At 28.0% G+C, this 6,000-nt stretch overlaps 1 protein-coding gene across 1 annotated transcript in view; it reads right to left on the bottom strand.

Annotated features, from left to right (window-relative positions):
* Positions 1-6,000, bottom strand: part of LOC111232050 (interleukin-12 receptor subunit beta-2-like) — a 32,162-nt gene that overhangs the window by 20,358 nt on the left and 5,804 nt on the right. The window lies entirely within an intron of this gene.

The raw sequence follows: 6,000 nt of genomic DNA, 5'->3' as shown, positions 1-6,000 counted from the left end.
AAAAAACAACATAGTATAGTAAGGCAAAAAAAGGTGAAAAAACGACATAGTATAGTAAGGTATAAAACGTCAAAGTATAGTAAGGCATATAACGCAAAAAAAATGACATAGTATAGTATGGCATAAAATGCCAAAAAACGACATAGTATAGTAAGGCAAAAATATGTGAAAAAACGACATGGTATAGTAAGGCAAAAAATGTCATAGTACAGAAAGGTATAAAATCTCAAAAAAACGTCATAGTATACTAAGGCAAAAAAAATTGAAAAAACGTCATAGTATACTAAGGAAAAAAAAAAAAAATGTCATAGTATTTTAAGGCAAAAAAAACGAAAAAAAACGTCATTGTAAGGCAAAAAAATGAAAAAAAAACGTCATAGTATAGTAAGGTATAAAACGTCATAGTATAGTAAGGCATATAACGCCAAAAAATTTACATAGTATACTAAGGCAAAAAAATGAAAAAAAACGTCATAGTATAGTAAGGTAAAAAAATGAAAAAGAAACGTTATAGTATAGTAAGGCATATAACGCCAAAAAAATGACATAGTATAGTAAGGTAAAAAATTTGAAAAAACGTCATAGTATAGTAAGGCATATAACGCCAAAAAAACGACATAGTGTAATAAGGCAAAAAAAGGTGAAAAAACGACATAGTATAGTAAGGTATAAAACGTCATAGTATAGTAAGGCATATAACGCAAAAAGAATGACAGAGTATAGTATGGCATAAAATGCCAAAAAACGACATAGTATAGTAAGGCAAAAAAATGTGAAAAAACGACATAGTATAGTAAGGCAAAAAAACTTGAAAAAAGGTCATAGTATAGTAAGGCATAAAACGCAAAAAAACGACATCGTATAGTATGGCAAAAAAATGTGAAAAAACGACATGGTATAATAAGGCAAAAAATGTCATAGTATAGAAAGGTATAAAATCTAAAAAAAAGGTCACAGTATACTAAGGCAAAAAAAATTCAATCAACGTCATAGTATAGTAAGGTATAAAACGTCATCAAATAATAAGGCATAAAATGTCATAGTATAGTAAGACATTAAAACGCCAAAAAAAACACATAGTATAGCAAAGCAAAAAAATTGAAAAAATGTCATAGTATAGTATGGCATGAAAGGCCAAAAAATGACATAGTATAGTCGGGCAAAAAATCTAAAAGAACGTCATAGTATAGTGTGGCATAAAACACCAAAAAACGTCATAGTATAGTAAGGCAAAAAAAGGTGAAAAAACGACATAGTATAGTAAGGTATAAAACGTCATAGTATAGTAAGGCATATAACGCCAAAAAAATGACATAGTATATTATGGCAAAAAATGCTAAAAAACGACATAGTATAGTAAGGCAAAAAAATGTGAAAAAACGACATGGTATAGTAAGGCAAAAAACGTCATAGTATAGAAAGGTATAAAATCTCAAAAAAACATCATAAGGCAAAAAAATAAAAAAAAACTTCATAGTATAGTAAGGTGTAAAACGTCATAGAATGATAAGGCATATAACGCAAAAAAATGACATAGTATAGTATGGCATAAAACGCCAAAAAACGACATTATAGTAAGGCAAAAAAATGAAAAAAAACACCATACATATATTAAAGCAAAGAAATGTCAAAAAACGTCACAGTATAATAAGGTATAATAAGGCATAAAACGCCAGAAAATGACATAGTATAATAAAGCACAAAATGTCAAAAGAAGTCATAATATAGTAAGACATAAAAAATGTCATACTATAATAAGGCATAAAAATGTCAAAAAACGTCATAGTATAATAAGGCACAAAATGTCAAAAAATGTGATAGTATAGTAAGGCATAAAACGTCATAGTATAGTAGGGCAAAAAAATTGAAAACACGTTATAGTATACTGAGGCAAAAAAATGAAAAAAAATGTCATAGTATAGAAAGGCAAAAAAACGAAAAAAAACGCCATAGTATAGTAAGGTGTAAAACGTCATAGAATAATAAGGCATATATCGCCAAAAAATTGACATAGTATAGTATGGCATGAAAGGCCAAAAAATGACATAGTATAATAAGGCACAAAATGTCAAAAAATGTCATAGTATAGTAAGGCATAAAACGTCATAGTATAGTAAGGCAAAAAAATGTGAAAAAACGACATAGTATAGTAGGGAAAAATAACTTGAAAAAACGTCATAGTATAGTAAGGCATATAACGCCAAAAAAACGACATAGTATAGTAAGGTATAAAATGTCATAGTATAGTAAGGCAAAAAAATTAAAAAAAAATGTCATAGTATAGTTAGGTATAAAACGTCATAGTATAGTAAGGCATATAACGCCAAAAAAATGACATAGTATAGTAAGGCAAAAAAATATGAAAAAACGTCATAGTATAGTAAGGCAAAAAAATGAAAAAAAATGTCATAGTATAGTAAGGCAAAAAAACGAAAAAAAAACGTCATAGTATAGTAAGGTATAAAACGTCATAGAATAATGAGGCATATAACGCCAAAAAATTGACATAGTATAGTATAGCATGAAAGGCCTAAAAACATCATAGTATAGTAAGGCATATAACGCCAAAAAAACGACATAGTATAGTAAGGCAAAGAAATTTAGAAAAAACATCATAGTATAGTATGGCATAAAATGTCATAGTATAATAAGGCATAAAAATGTCAAAAAACGTTATAGTATAGTAAGGCAAAAAACGTCATAGTATGATAAAGCATAAAAATGTTGAAAAACGACATAGTATAGTAAGGCAAAAAAACATCATATTATAATAAGGCATTAAAATGTCAAAAAAAACGTCATAGTATAGTAAGGCATAAAAATGTCAAAAAACATCATAGTGTGGTAAGACATAAAAATGTTAAAAAAAACATCATAGTATGTTCAGACATAAAATGTCAAAAGACCTCATAGTACAATAAGGCATAAAAATGTCAAAAAACATCATAGTGTGGTAAGACATAAAAAATGTCATAGTATAATAAGGCATAAAAATGTCAAAAAACGTCATAGTATAATAAGGCACAAAATGTCAAAAAATGTCATAGTATAATAAGGCACAAAATGTCAAAAGAAGTCATAATATAGTAAGACATAAAAAATGTCATACTATAATAAGGCATAAAAATGTCAAAAAACGTCATAGTATAATAAGGCACAAAATGTCAAAAAATGTGATAGTATAGTAAAGCATAAAACGTCATAGTATAGTAAGGCAAAAAAATGTGAAAAAACGACATAGTATAGTAGGATGTAAAATGTCATAGAATAATAAGGCATATAACGCCAAAAAATTGACATAGTATAGTATGGCATGAAAGGCCAAAAAATGACATAGTATAATAAGGCACAAAATGTCAAAAAATGTCATAGTATAGTAAGGCATAAAACGTCATAGTATAGTAAGGCAAAAAAATGTGAAAAAACGACATAGTATAGTAGGGCAAAAAAACTTGAAAAAACGTCATAGTATAGTAAGGCATATAACGCCAAAAAAACGACATAGTATAGTAGGGCAAAAAAATTGAAAAAATGTCATAGTATAATAAGGCATAAAAATGTCAAAAAACGTCATAGTATAGTAAGGTATAAAACGTCATAGAATAATGAGGCATATAACGCCAAAAAATTGTCATAGCATAGTATAGCATGAAAGGCCTAAAAACATCATAGTATAGTAAGGCATATAACGCCAAAAAAACGACATGGTATAGTAAGGCAAAAAAAGGTGAAAAAACGGCATAGTATAGTAAGGTATAAAACGTCATAGTATAGTAAGGCAAACAAATGAAAAAAAAACGTCATAGTATAGTAAGGTATAAAACGTCATAGTATAGTAAGGCATAAAACTTCATATTATAATACAGCATAAAAATATCAAAAAATGTCATAGTTTTGTAAGGCATAAAAATGTCAAAAAACATCATAGTATGGTTAGACATTAAATGTCAAAAGAAGTCATAATATAGTAAGGTATAAAACGTCATAGCATAGTAATGCTTTAAATGTCAAAAGACGTCATAGTATAAGAAGGCATAAAACGTCAAAAAACGTCATAGTATAGTAAGGCATAAAATGTCATAGTATAGTAAGGCATAAAACGTCATAGTATAATATGCCATAAAAATGTCATAAAATGTCATAGTATAGTAAGGCATAAAACGTCATATTATAATAAGGCATAAAAATGTAAAAAAACATCATAGTATGGTAAGACGTAAAATGTCAAAAGAAGTCATAATATAGTAACGCATAAAATGTCAAAAAACATCATAGTATAGTAAGGCATAAAACATCATAGTATAGTGAGGTATAAAATGTCATATTATAATAAGGCATAAAAATATCAAAAGATGTCATAATATAGTAAGGCATCAAAAACTTCATAGTATAGTAAGGTACAAAACGTTATAATGAAGTAATGTATAAAATGTCAAAAGAAGTCATAATATAGTAACGCATAAAATGTCAAAAAACATCATAGTATAGTAAGGCATAAAACATCATAGTATAGTGAGGTATAAAATGTCATATTATAATAAGGCATAAAAATGTCAAAAGATGTCATAATATAGTAAGGCATCAAAAACTTCATAGTATAGTAAGGTACAAAACGTTATAATGAAGTAATGTATAAAATGTCAAAAGAAGTCATAATATAGTAAGGCATAAAATGTCAAAAAAACGTCACGTATAGTATGGCATAAAGTGTCAAAAGATGTCATAATATAGTAAGGCATAAAACGTCATATTATAATAAGGCACAAAAATATTACAAAACGTCACAGTATGGTATGGCATAAAATGTCAAAAAACCATCATAGTATAGTAAGGCATAAAACGTCATAGTATAATAAGGCATAAAAATGTCAAAAAACGTCATAGTATGGTAAGACATAAAATGTCAAAAAACATCATAGTATAGTAAGGCATAAAACGTCATAGTATAGTAAGGCATAAAACGTCATATTATAATGAGGCATAAAAATGTCAAAAAACGTCATAGTATGGTAAGACATAAAATGTCAAAAGAAGTCATAATATAGTAATGCATAAAATGTCAAAAAACATCATAGTATATATAGTAAGGCATAAAACATCATAGTATAGTAAGGCATAAAACGTCATAGTATAATAAGGCACAAAATGTCAAAAGATGTCATAATATAGTAAGACATAAAAAACGTCAGAGTACAGAAAGGTACAAAATGTCATAGTGTAGTAATGTACAAAACGTCAAAAGAAGTCATAATATAGTAAGACATAAAATGTCAAAAAAAAACGTTACAGTATAGTAATGCATAAAATGTCAAAAAACATCACAGTATAATAAGGCATAAAAATGTCAAAAAACGTCATAGTATAATAAGGCGCAAAATGTCAAAAGATGTCATAATGTAGTAAGGCATAAAACGTCATATTATAATAAGGCATAAAAATGTCAAAAAACATCATAGTATGGTTAGACATAAAATGTCAAAAGAAGTCATAATATAGTAAGGCATAAAACATCATATTATAGTAAGGCATAAAATGTCAAAAGATGTCATCATATAATAAGGCATAAAACGTCCTAGCATAATAAGGCAAAATTAAAAAAAAAAAAACTTCTTAGTATAGTAAGGCATAAAATGTAAACGTCATCGTATAGAAAGGCATAAAAGTGTCAAAAAAACATTTTCACATAATAAGGCATAAAATGTCAAAAGACGTCATAGAATAGTAATGCATAAAACGTCATAGTATAGTATGGCCAAACAAAATAAAACTGAGTCATCAATTAACCTAACGGGCATGTTTTGGGACTGCGGCAAGAAGCCAAAATACCAATGCCAATTGAAGAATATGCAAACTCCACACAGAAAGGCACCAGCTTTGAGATTCAAATCCATAACCTACTTATTGTGAGGCAACAACTCTAACCACAGTGCCACCATTTTCTGTTTACTACTGTCAACTGACAGCAACCTGACTGCTATCCTACAGAAGACGGCTAATAAC

The sequence above is a fragment of the Seriola dumerili genome, unplaced genomic scaffold (assembly GCF_002260705.1).
Source record: "Seriola dumerili isolate Sdu_G_001 unplaced genomic scaffold, Sdu_1.0 BDQW01000321.1, whole genome shotgun sequence".
Taxonomy (NCBI): Eukaryota; Metazoa; Chordata; class Actinopteri; order Carangiformes; family Carangidae; genus Seriola; species Seriola dumerili.
This window is presented reverse-complemented; position numbering and strand designations above follow the sequence as displayed.